This window comes from Amphiprion ocellaris, chromosome 9, assembly GCF_022539595.1.
Source record: "Amphiprion ocellaris isolate individual 3 ecotype Okinawa chromosome 9, ASM2253959v1, whole genome shotgun sequence".
Taxonomy (NCBI): Eukaryota; Metazoa; Chordata; class Actinopteri; family Pomacentridae; genus Amphiprion; species Amphiprion ocellaris.
Genome location: NC_072774.1, coordinates 16,256,539 through 16,270,919, shown reverse-complemented (window position 1 = coordinate 16,270,919; position 14,381 = coordinate 16,256,539).

Genomic DNA, 14,381 nt, shown 5'->3' with positions numbered 1-14,381 from the left:
TGAGAAATCCCCCCTCATGTAAGTTGTGTAAAAGGTTATCTTTTGCCATTACATTGTAGGCCTGTAGTCCACGTCCATCTTTTGTATGCAGTCTATGCTAAAGCAGGGGTCAGACAATATAGATCTTAAACCTCCTAAACTGCTCACAGACGCATTAGGGCTGACACAGTCATGTCAAATAGATTTGATATTTAGGACTTAAAATCTGGATGCATACTACATTGGCATCCAGAGCAACATATCCTACCTTTAACAGTTAGTCGAAGCAGCTCCAGGAAGTAAATAAATCTGGTGGTGGTCAGGCTGTATGAGAACAGACAGAAGAATATCTGTGAAGAATCTCCTAATGTGTGTGATCGCTGTTCAAACAGCACTTGAATGTTAAGGCATCTTCTTCCCTTCCCTCAGATAAAATGTCATGAATGAGTTTTTTAGAGTCAATAATGACATTTACTTAAGTCTTGATGGCAGCTTGGAGAAGTCGAAGTTTTATAAAGAAGCTCTGAATTTAGATTTTCTGATTATCCATCAACACACAACACAAACTGCAAAACAGTGAGCAGTAAACACAAACTCAAAGCTTCCATATTTGCAGTACTTTCACAGACATGCAGCTGTAGTTGTGGTTTCATAGCTAATACAGTCTGTCTCGAAGTTTGGGGATCAGAAGGTCACATGCTCAATTGCCAGATGATCAGGCTAAATCTGGGTGTGAAAGTTAAAGTGCTTGTCTCTCCCTCATTACCCTTGCAGAGGTAACATTTAGCAGAGCAATGAACCCCAAACTGCTCCACTAGAGCAGCTCAGTGGCCAACAAATCACACTGTGGTTGCACTGAGCAGCTTCCAGGTGTGAATGTGTGCATGTGTGAAGTATATCTAGAAGAAAACTAAAAAAATTTAGTCCCAGGTTTTTGGATTATAGTACATTTTTGTCATATATTTCTATTGTCACATAATAGCTGCAATGCTTTAAAATTCTTAAAAGGCAGTGCATTTAGTTTCCTTCAAAAATGCCTTAAGAACAATTTAAAAAGAAATTAATTTACAAAAGACTCAGTCTTTTCTCTTGCCAGCCGTAGGCAGTAATATGAAAAATATATATTTCATTCCGGGCTGTCAGGAACTCTTACACACTCATAAAGTTGCCAGAAGGCTCATTATGCAAAGTGTCACTTTTTAGCAGAAACTAAAATCAACCTAAACGAATTAATCATTTTCAGTTAGCTAATTCATCCATCAGTTCTGCGCTACTTAATCAGGTCCAGGTTGTGTTAATGTAATTAATTATATTATTAAATTTTTGTTATACCGGTAACAGCCACAACTTTAAAACCACCTTCCTAATACAGTATTGTATAGGTCCTTGTTGTGTCGGTCTGGGGGTTGCTTGGACAGAAACAAAGTTCAGGTGGATGGTGAGTGTCAAAGTGACCTTCACATTAAAGCAATGGCCCAATTTTTCCCAGCAGAAAATTGCATTGCAACAATAAATAAAAACCCAGTTAAACTGAAAATAATGTCATAAATAATTATGTTCTGCCATATTTTGTATTGATTTTTCTTCCAGTCATTTTTCCTAAATATTACATTCCTTTGAACTAAACTGCATTCTGAATTATGTTTTGAGAAAAAACGTATTTTCTGCCAAATTACATTTGTTTCTGACACATCTAAATCAACACATTTTTGCCATAATTTTTAATCTTGTGCTGTCACTCTTTTTCAGCCAACAAATCATGTATTTGATGGAACATAAACCTGGTAACCTAAAAAATGGAGAAAGGGTTGTATTTAATAATAATAATTAATAAATAATTGAAATCTAACCATATAGATTGTTGCCTGAACTTAACTGATCTAACATCTAGTATTGTTGTAAAAGTGTTCTATTTTACTAAACCTAAGAAAGTAATTTCAGTGCTTCCACCTAACCAAACAGCGAGTGAAAACAAAACTGAAGTCCAAGAAAAATTATCCCATATGGGAGGCAAACCTCCATCTTGTGAGTCCCTTTGCTGACTTTTACCTCCGTCCTTGACCTGAAAGACTTTCCTCCAACGTCACAGTCTTACCTCTCAGTGAGAAAAGATGTTTCCTTAAAATAATAAATGAAAATGCAGCTTTGTTGTACAGGAATATAATTTGGGGGAAAAAGAGTTGTTTCCTTCATACTAATACATTTTGGTCAGGATGGCAGGCATTAAATGGGAAAACACTGGTGAATCCTGCAGAAACTTGCCTGAAATACTTGTTTCCACACTGTTTTGTTGCTGCATTGGCTGTTGTTTCAGGACTCTTGTCTTTGCCAGCTTTGGCTGCTGTTCCAGGGTCACACATGCTACCATTGAAGCACTGCACATGAAACAGTGAATGCCGTAGGATCATGAACAATCTCAATGAACTGCAAGGATTTTGCACCGATTTTAGACTCGCACATGTGGCTATGCTTCCGTTTTGGCAAGAAAACATAATGTTTGCATCTTTGATCTCTCCAACATGTTCTACTATATAAAGAGAATGACTCAGTAATGTGTGCGAACTTAGGATTCCTATCCATATCCTCTAACCTTTAAGTTTATGCTACAAGCCACCACCACCATCCACGTTCTAAATTCTGCCTCTCACTTAGCTCTTCTTTCCTGCACCTGCCTCATCATCGATCCACGCGGGGTCGACTCTCTAATGGTGGAATGACCTTCCTATTCCAGTCATAACAGAGGAGTCACGCCTCGCTTCCTTTGTAGACTGAAAACTCATCTCTTCAAGAAGCGCCTCACATCTCCCCTCCTCCAAACATTGAATCATATCCCTTCTCCACATCTTTCTTCTCTGCTCGCTCTCGTATGTTCTCATCGCAATCCTCTTGTCTTCTCCTCTTAGCCCCTGTTTCTACTTTGCTGCCTCGACCTTTTCGTCGTTCTGTCACAGTAGTGTTGGGAGGCTGTGTGGCTGTAACCCTTGACCTTCTCAGTATTGGTTTCTTGTAATGATGGTGATCTACTGTAGGGAGTGAGGTTCATTCTGCTGTGGAACTCGCAGGAATTTGTCAGCTAAAGGTCTGCACTGTAAATGAAAATGGGAGATTGAAAAAAGGCCTCAGGGGCAGGGAAGTGTTGCTATTTATACGGTCGGTCTATGCAGCGTTTTATTTGACTGAAGCTCAATAAACTGTAACTAGTGCAAAAAGCAGGAGCACTTTGGAATGAAGAATACATCTGTTACCTACTATTATATCTGAATTTCTGTCTTTATGTCTCATAAAACATATAAAATCACACAAGGACTTTTCAAATATTTACTCCGCCAAGGAACGCAGCGGAGTTATGTGACAATCGGCATACGTTTGAAACTTTCAACCTGCCAGACAGTATCTGTTATTCTACATTTGAAAGACTGATCACAAAGAATGTAGCATCAGAGTTAGAGGATCTTAGGAATCTAGAAAGGACCTTCCTAATAAATGTATCAGAGAAATCAGAGAGCTAGTCTACAGGGGATTTTATTTTAAAAAACTAAAAAGCAAAATGTCAAAATTAATTCTAAAATTTCAATGACAAGCCAATAAAGAGTGTTTTAAGCCAGAGTAATGTGTGTTAAAAGGTGAGCTGCTGCGTTCATCTGAATCATCTGAAGTTTCTTTAAGGATTTGTCTGGGAGATTTTTAAAAAAAAAAACAGCATTACAATGGTCAAATCCTTTCGAAATAAAAGCATGAATAACTCTTTTGGTGACTTAGGTTGCACAAGGGAAATATTTCTAAGATGGTAAATTGAGCACTACGGTTGTCTGCCTATCTTTGGCACCTCAGTTTTGTTGCTGTAAACCTGGAGAAAATCTGACCAATAGACCTCTAAAACCACTGTTTGGCACATTTAAATTGAGCAAAATCTTTTTCATCCAGAAATGTGAGCCAAGATCAGATTAAAAAAAGAAAAAAAATCTCCAAACAAGAACACAATTCATGAAAACTTACAACACAGTGCTGCGAGCAACAAAACAACTCCAAAGGCCTCAGTTTGCTTTAAACAAACTTAGTCATATCATCTGACCACATATTTACGCCAGTTCTGAGTAGTTCCCTGGTTGTCTCCCACAGAATCTCAAATCTCTCCCCATGTCCTTTGCTTGCCTTTGTAATCTTCATGCACTGAATCGTGTGGACGGAAACGTCTGCTTGCTTTCACACAGCCCATCCTCAAAAGTATTCATGGCATTGAACCTGGGTGTTCAAATGCCAAACACAAATGTAGAGCGATAGCTGTAGCCACACTCTTAGGAAAGTTGAAAAGCAACTTGCAGGTTGATTTCTTTTGTTAAAATCATACTTAGTATTTCGGCTAAATGAACATTTGAAAAGGGAATGTATGATTTTATATGTTTTCTGACACATAAAGGCAGAAACACAGATGAAAAAATAGGTAACGTGGCATATTAAGTCACAGGAGGGAGTTGTATCTGCCTCACTGTGCACTAGTAGCTGGTAGTATGTCTCACAATTCTTCATCATGGTGAACTATTGCACTTCTGCAGATTGCACAAACTCCTGCCTGTCATGATATAAATCCACACTTTTCCTAACTATAGAGCTAGCTTTCATGCGTTGGCCTGTTTCATGCAAGTAAAGAGTCAGAACGTAACTGTTGCATCATATGCATGGCTCATTTTAGACAGGAGAATTATTTTCCCAGCGATACAATGGAGTTCCAGATGGGATGTCTAAATCCGGATGTGTGATAGCTGGTGCAGCAGCTTCTGGTAACGACGCCAACGTGAGCAGGGGATATAGATCCATCATAGATTCAGCTCAATTAAAACACAAACTATGCACTGAAAAACTTTTCTAATGTTTGCCAACTTCTATATTAGTCAGCTCTCTCTCATATGGAGCAATAAAGCATAGCAAGCTTTGTTTCTGGTACACTAAGTGTTAATACTCCAATACTAGTTGTGTTGTATCCTGATATGTGGTAGAAAACTTCACTGTACTGTGATATAACACAATGTTGCATCACAATCAAATTGTATTGTTTGAGGCAGGTATAAAACTAGAAAACAACTATTAATGTAATTGTATGTAACACAAAGACCTATTTTTTGTTCCAAAATCTAGCTTCTATTGTATTTCCCTACATTATTAAATCACTCTGGATGCCAACCTGCAAATTACTCTAAGTTGTTTTAAGGACATCTTCAGATAATGCAACACTCCAGACAATCTGACAAACACGCTCTTTTAAAGTACATTAAGGGTTTAAGGCTACAGCACATAGTTTTCCAAAGCCTGCTAGCAGAAGCAAGCCTTTAAGTTGCATTATACAACTCTTTAAATCAGTTTTAGAATGTTTTCAGTTGTTAACCAATATTTCTGGCCACCATTAAACCACTATTAGCTCTAAATGGGAGGCCAGCAGCTAGACTATAAAAGGAAATCAACAGTAAAAATGACAGAAAACTGTAATTAAAAAGAGAGTCTTGCAGAGTTAAAGCTGCGGCACATATGGCCAGTTCACAAACACAATGAAAAACAGTGCTGAATCTTCAATGACTATCTTCATTATCTGTTTTATGTGGGGAAATTTATGGATTCGAATAAACTGGGTCTTGATGTTGAACAGGCTGTAAGTTGACCAGCTGAGGAGAAAGAGGGCAGGGGCAACAAACTCGCAGCCTGAAGGAGGATGTTTGCAGCTTAGTTGCAGTGAAACTCATTCACCCAGGTGGTGTTAACGCCCGTGTCATGGCGGTCAGGAAGCCAGCAGCACCAGAGGTTCCTCAGGGAGGTGGGGGGAGACTCACACTCTCACCCAATTAAACACTCACAACATCTGCTTTATTAGATGCTTGTGGGCAAAACCACTGAATCCATGTGCTAGGAACAAAGCTGCTTCTGTCCACATTTGATTCATTGATAGACTGATGTTTCTCTCCAAAACAGCCTTTCTTTTGTTTGTTCCATGATTGTTACACTGAATGATGCAGAAGCAATCGTTGTGACTTCCATCCGTAACATAAGAACAAGCAGTGGTGCTTCTCATCTGTTTATCAGTTATTGTGTAACACTGTGTAACAAGAATCATGGTGAAAACAGCATGTAGGAAATAGGAGAGCTATTCAGCATAAATAAGTTCATTTTCAACCATCTCTACTGAAAGACAAAAACACCCCAGTGATCTCGGGCATCCGGCCAGTTTCTGTCTGAATGTCATGAGGTTCCGCATGATGTTTTCACTCACATGGATGTTAACCGCATGGTGGTGTCTTAGCCAGAGAATGATGAGTGGACTACTGCATTCAGGGACCTTGGGGTCAGAGCGGGTGCCCTTCAGCCAGATGACCAAAGTTCAAACTGCAGTGTCAGCAACTGTCCATTCTGCTCGAGTGTCCTTGTGTCAGACAGTAACCGCCATGAAACAGACACACACACACACACACAGAATTAAAGACATTAATAAGTAATTTTGACCATTTACTATAGTTGATTACATATATGTGGATAAATTGCAATTGCATTATGTGGGGTGTCCAATATTACATTCAAAAAGTGAGTAGATTTGACTGCAATTTCTCTGAAAATGACTATCAATCTTAAAATATGACACTGTGAATAACCAATATATCTATATTTCTGTTGCATAAACATGTGATACATTTCTGAATTGCATAACATAATTCATTAACATATACAGTTAAGTCCAGCATTATCTATACCCATGTTATAAAGAAGTGATAAATGATGGTAACACATTGTGTTAGAGAAATAATTTGATGTTTGTTTCAGTTATAGGTGTTTTGTTGTTTTACTTTTTCCTTATGTTGTTTTATATCACTTAAAATTGTTGCAAATATTTTAGACAATGCAATATTTACAAAAGGGTGTGCTAATTCTTTCCATGTTTTAGAACATTTTAATAAGCAATGAATTTGGAAAAGCTGATGCATTAGTTATCTAGTCAGGTACTAGTTGGTTGCAACTTATGGTAAATAACCAAAGAGCTTACTGAGCATGCTATTAAGGTTCATCACTGAGGAAGAATTGCACATTCTGGCTGCTCGCAAAGGGGCCTGAAGTCATATCTGAGTGTTTTCAAGTACCAGTGGTCACAGTGCAACGTGGAATCAGAAAATACAAGGAGTTTGACAGTGTTAAAAAGGTCATTGTAGAAAGTCAGAAGTGACCCCATGACTCGGCAAGAATGGTAGTAATGCTAGAGGCCAAGATGTATCCAAGGATCACCACCAAGGTCATCCTGATGAATCTCAGCAATTCTGGTACCAATATCTCAAGGAAAACACCCCAGCAGACACTGCACAAGGCCGGTCTCCATGGACTCCGACCAATGAGGACTCCAGTTCACAACACAAGAGGTCACCAAGCCTTCACGAAAGAGGAAAACTCTCAGTCATCAATTCTGTGGTCGGATGAGAAAAAAATTAAGATATCTGGACACAGGAAAATCAGATCTCAGAAGCCAAAGACACCACCTCCACGGTCAAACATGGTGAATGGGAATGTAATGCTTTGGTTGTGTTTTTCAGCCAGAGGGTCAGGCAACCTTGTCAGACTGAACAGCATCACGAGAGAAGAAAATGACATTAAGATTCTAGAGGAAAACATCAGGCAGTCTACAGAAAAATATTGTCCTTGGGCAACATTCAACCTTCCAGCAAGACATTGAACTGAAATACACAGCCAAAGTGGTCAAAAAATGGTTAAAAGAAAAAAAATATGAGCATGTTGGAGCAAACTTGGCAGAGTCAGGACCTGAATCCCATCAAGAATCTGTGGAGGGAACTGTAGTAATGGCAAGAAAGCCTTCAAACATCCATTACCCGAATGCCATTGTAAAAGACAAGCAGTCCTAAATCCCAGTAGAGACATGCAAAAAGACTGCAAGCAATTATAGAAACCATTTGATTGTTGTGGTCACAATGAACATGTTACAAAGGATTACTGATAACAAATTTGGACATGCCATTTTAAGTAAGAAGTGCACAAAAGCAAAAAAAAAAAAACATAGATAGTTGCATTCATCATTTTGTCTTTCAAACAATGGTTTGTCACTTGTTTGCGTCATTTCTAGCCACAACAAATATTCTGGTGAAATTAAAATTCACTGAAAATCAAAAATTGGCATGAGCATGAATCATTTTGGACTTAACTGTACAAGCTGAGAGCTTCGGTTTCATATCTCTTTTTCAAATTTTTCATATAATTACCTTATTGTCTCAAAATAACAGCTGTTTTCTTGTGATCGCAATCCTCCACTGTGCTTGCCAGCTAGTAACTTCTTTGTCATTCTGTTGTTTCAGGGTTTGAGGGAGGAACAGTAGCATGCTGTTGGTTTATCAAAGGATTTTAACTAGAAACATGTACCTGCTTTTGATGTTGATTTCAATAGCGTGACTAAACCAAATGGCACAGTTTTGGGCCATAAAACTGAAAGATTTTGAAAGTATTCACTCGACTAACTCTGATTCTGATAAAATACCAACATAATGTAACTGGTGTCTTGAGATTCTACTTTTAAGAAAATAGACATGAGAACAATAATCAGTGGTCTAAGAAGTTTACAGGTCCTTTAATTAAGGATATACAACAATGTAAAAATAGCCCATTGCAAGGACAAATTCTGCACGAAACTACAGAAATATTACCATCAAAATGTAATTTAAATATGAAAAGAAATGTACTGACTTATTCTCCCGCACTGATATATCATTATATACAGTTTTGCATGCAGTTTTATATACAAGGACAGCAGATAAATCTGAGGTTTCATCACATGATCAGTGGGAAAAGAAAAAAAGTTCTGATCTATTTTCAGTTTTCGGACTTCTTCTTTATTCTTTGATTGTTGTTGAGATATTGAATCATTTGAACAACTTAAATGAAACCACATGAGAAGTTTAGAGGGAAAAAAACACAATATTGTGGAACCGTTATCAATTCACAGAAATCTGGAATGTGAGCCCAGTCACACTACTTTACGAAAGAAGTCAGGAACCAAAAATGCTGGAAACTGCTGGTTTAATCTTGAACAGTATTTTGTATTCTTAAAATGTGTGATATTATTCATTGTGTAAAATCAGTCAGGTAATTGTAGCTCTGCAGAAAGTTGACTATTTCCCACTGAGATGTGGCAGAGAGGACCTAAACACTAAAAACAAGTACCTCAATAGTGTACTTAACACTACTTGAGTAAATGTACTCAGTTACTTTCCACCACTGGAGATATTCAAATAATAATGATGAGACGAGCAGCTTGTTGTCTCAAGAATCTCCAGAGAATCGATGTCAAACATCAGCATCCACAGATGTTCCAGAACAAATGAACCAATAAGTTTCCAGTCCATCAGAGTATAACAGTGTTTGCAGTATTTTTGATATCAAAGTTTCTAAATGGACGTCTCTGACAACCATATGCCACCGTTTGATGTCTTAACACAAAGTTATTGGCATGCAATGGTGGTTGCGTGCCCTGATAGCGTATCATGTAAAACATATTTACATCTGTGTGAGACAGTGAAGTGTATCAAGCCCAGTATTTTGTAACAGCAGCAGATGTCTGTCTTCTGCTCAGTGTCTTGGCAATGATGGGAGGAATGAGAGAGAATCAGAGCTCCATTTGTTCTGCTCCCATTAGTCCTGAAGCTGACCTCTGACATGAATTCAGATGATAAACAAACAACCAAATCTCTGCTAATCTTTGTTTAGTTGAAAAACCTTCTGGGGATTGCAAATCCCAGTGTTGGATTAAGATCAGACAGACATCAAATACACACAGCAAACCTCTAATACAGCCAAATGGCGAGACATGGTTCCAGCCCTCTTATGGCTGCTCATATTATGAAGTCACTACTGCTTTGTACTCAGCTGTGAGGGATGAATACAAGTAAAGAGCAACTTGCCCCTTTGTGACCCCAGTGAGTTAATTAGTAGAAAAGCATATAAGGAGCGAGAAGTCTGTATATGCACTATAATAACAATTACAACAGTTTTTTGTTACAAATATTCACCTCAAACAACACAGCTTGGTCGGGAAGTCACAAGAGGCAGAGCAGCCAGGCAGTTTAACAATGAAAGAGGTATTGTAACACTTGAAAAATTGTAGAATTGTATATTCCTATGCATATGAGAGACCGCAGCTTTGTATTTATGAGCCTGCTGGACATCACAGAGTCATAGAAGGATTTGAAGAATTAATTGCCATCAGTAAGAAATTCATTTGTGGTGTGAGGCGAACTAGTTGACAAAAGGGCAGGCATCTTGTAGACTCAGTACTGGAAAATTTGGTGCCACATATCTGGCTATAACTCAAGTAGTATTTGCCTGAGTACTAATATCCACCGTAAAAGGAACTAATGTGCATGGATCAGTTTTTATCAGGAATATCTTGCTTGTCTAACATAAATCAATACTATGTTTTATGGTGCTTCATGCAAGAGTGTTAGCAAGCATAAATTAATATCTACGCTGCACAGTTTGCGTTTTTGTCGAGCCAAATGTGTAACTGATCTGAGTGGCACATGTCCTGACGTAGACACCCAGTCTGGAACGCCATCATATCACCAGCAACATACTCCTCCTGTCTTCAATAAGCACTGCACATGACCATGTTTTTTGCTGCTAATGCAGCAATCAAGTTTTTATCGGACACACACACCAAACCTGCTGCCTCCATAGTTAAGAAGAGTGTGTCCTGACAGGCTCAAGTTTGTGTAACCTACACAAAAAATAATTTACCATGATAAAAAATTGTGAAAAACAGAGTAATTATTAAAAAAAAGACCAGCTTTCTTAACCACAGCTGCTCAAGCTGACCAACATATTCTGCACAACGTGCAGAGGCAGAGACATATAAAATAACAGTTTTAAGAGCACTGCTCAGAAAGTCTACGCTTACATCCAAATTTCTGTTTTTCTGTATCATAAAACGTGTAAAATTGAGCAGAGAAATATTAAGAAGAAATTTGCAAATGAATTCAACCTCCAAGTTGCTCTTTAACTTTCCTAAATAGATATTCTGACTGTAACTATTACTCTGCACAGAGAAACAACTGTCATCACATGGCAGTTGTACAACTAAGTTAAGTGCCATGAATCCTTATGAGAATAGACTTTCTGAAAGCAAGCATGCTGTTCTCCATGTATATGAATCAACAACCATTAAAACAAAAATTAGGTATAAATTTAGTACAAAAGTCAGCCAGCAAGTTGTGTTTTAAAACAGACAGATGCACAAAGGAGCGCTTTAGACTTTGCAAGATGTAATCGACAGGGCAACATGATTCGACCGTTTTGGCTAGGCACACTTCATACAAAAAAAACCCAAACAAACAAAAAAAACAATTATGTGGTTAAATGTTAACTGGCAGCTTTTTTTTCGGAGTGTTTTCACATCCATATTAGATTAACAGTGCAGGATTCATAGGTCTTTTGTAGAGTCCCACAGCAGTAAGGCAATGCTCAGAAATGTACAAACAAGGCAATGGGTGAGGCTTTTTGTGGTCAGTAGTATGACCTCAGTACAATCTGACGTTATTGTATAGATTCTATTACTGCTTGTTTCACCTCTTCATTAAAACTATAGGATGTTTACTGAGACAAATATTGAAACCCAATATTCCATGTGACTCACCATCCTTTATTGTTGATGGTGTCATTTTTCCACAGTTCACCCTGACATGTTTGGTATTTCTGGAAAATTTGGTACATGGAAAATATTCCGTGTATCTATTCCAAGGTTTTGCTAATTCCATCTGAGACTAGACTGAAGGCCAAACATCCCAGAAACAACCAAAAAGTAAAGTTAGCTATTATCATTTTTATTATACCCTTTATTTTTTTTTACCACAAATTAAAGGTATCCCCAAAGACACAAAAAGCACACATTATTGTACAATATTTGCACAACCTTAAGTCACATCCACACACTGAGAAGATCCAGAGTTGCACATTACATTAGTTCATTACACAAAACATCAATCCAAGTTTGTTCATATAGTGTTGTCCTAGTGGAGTAGCATGAATACATTATCATGTATTAAGGTTTATTGACAGGCAGGGGTATGTCCAGCCTGTGGATAAACACAGGTAGATATTCTCTGTGGTTCTTTGTGGTCCTGTGAGAGGACGAGACACCGAAGCCTTGTGGAACACTGTCATCATTATGCTGGATTCATAGCCCACATTGCTCCCCTTCTGTTCTTCAGCTTTCAGTGCTTTTGCTCGCTCAAAGAGACCCGTGGGACCAGACATGAAATATATAGCTTGTGTGTGTTTCTCATAATTGGCTCTAAGGTGACGCGAGTCTTCCAGTTGTTTCTGCGGTCTCCAAACCTGGCTGTTTGAATTCTGCCATTGTGCTTCCCTTCCTCAATGCAGGCATTTGTTGACGTACTGCAGCATCATTGTCAGTCCTGAGTCCATCTATGGACTTCAGGGTGAGTTTTTAAGACTTTCTCATGGTCACAGGATCGTCTTGTATTTATTAGCATGTTTGGTATTTGAGCTGCACTTGGTGGATCTGGGGATTGTGACAGTGTTGAAGTAGTGGTTTGCCCAGTGATTGCAACAACAGTTTATGGCATGTTTACTATAATAACAACTTATATAGTATTTTAAAAAACAAATATACAGAGTGTTGTTGCCATTTATGAACAGTTAAAGACGATAACATAAAGTACATGACCTTTGTGCTACATGTCTAAGTCATGCTACATTTTTTTTTTTTTTTTGTAATTGAAGTTTTTATTCCATGTTTTTACATTTTAACCACAGAACACAGACAAAAACACCCAAACAACAAAATGTGAGGTTCAGTACAAAACCAGCTGTCGTAATGCATTAAGTTTGTATTCAGTTTGTAGACAGGAAGGTGCAAAAATTGTCCCATTGTTCCATCGCGTCTTCATTCCTAGAGGTTAGTCGTCCTAACATCTTCTCACAGGCCACATTCTCAGTCATTTTTTCTTTCCACATTTTCAGAGTTGGGGAATGAGGATCCTTCCATAACTTTAGGATCAGACATGCACATGTCACAAGAGCAGTATTTAAAACTCTAAAACTATGTCTGTTTAACAAGGGCACCTCTGTTCTATCTCCTAATAAACATAGTCTAGGTGATTTGGGTACATTACAAGATAACCAACTCTGCATATAACTTAAAACATTGTTCCAAATCGGAAAAACCAAAGGGCACTCCCACAGAGCATGCATCAAAGTACCCTGAGCTTTCTGACATTTCCAACACAGATCATTTCTGCTAATACCCATTTTATAAAGTCGAGAGGGGGTATAGTAATATCTATTGAGAATTTTATATTGAATGAATTTTCCCTTGGCTTCTCTAACATATAATCCACAATTTGACATAATTGAATCCCAAATATCGTCATCTATAAAACAATGTAAATCTTTCTCCCATATTGCTTTTAGACTTTTAATTGTGTTATTATTTGCCCAAGGGCAAACGTTATACCATTTAGAGGCTTTACACAGTAATGGAGGTAATAGCAGAAATGTCTCTACTGGGGTTCTCTCCTGTGATTTATATTTTCCTTTTAAACAATCCCGTATCTGTAAATACTTCCAAAAGTGGCCATGACCCTCTAATTTGAATTTCTGCTTGATTTCATTAAATGTCATAAAGACATCGCCCTCAAATAATTCACCAACAGTTCTTATACCTTTTCGTAGCCATTGTGCCCAGTAGATAGACTGTTTGCCAATCTTAATTTTGGGGTTGTTCCATAAAGACGAGTACCTCATGACATACGGATCAAGCTTGTATTTTCTATGTACCTCCAGCCATACCATTTTGGAAAATTTTAAGATTGGATTTTCAAACTTGTCTTTGTTCAACTTTTGAGATAAAGTTTCGATTGGCGTAAATGGAGAAGTAAGTTCCTGTTCAATTAAAATCCAATCCAGGTCAACTTTCCCCGCCCAATGTTTGGCTAGTCTAGACATTTCGAAGGATATACTGTAGTGTTCCACATTGGGCAGGGCTAAGCCCCCTTCCTTTTTCGGCTGACAGAGTCGACTTAGGTTAATGCGTGGTTTACGACCATCCCAGAGAAAGTGTTTTATCATGTTATTGTAATTTAATAATAGTGGCTGGGGGATACACATTGGTAACATTCCGGTATAGTAATTAATAAGTGGGGTTATGACCATTTTCACTGCATTTACCTTCCCCCATAATGTCAAATTTAATTTACTCCATTTATCCAAATTTGTCTTAATTTTGTTTATCAATTTGCCCATGCTGTCAGCCAAAATATCCTCAATGTCTGGGTCCAACTCAATTCCTAGATACTTCATCCCTTTATGCATCCACCTGAAATTGAAACCAGACACAGAGCCGTGACTGCAAG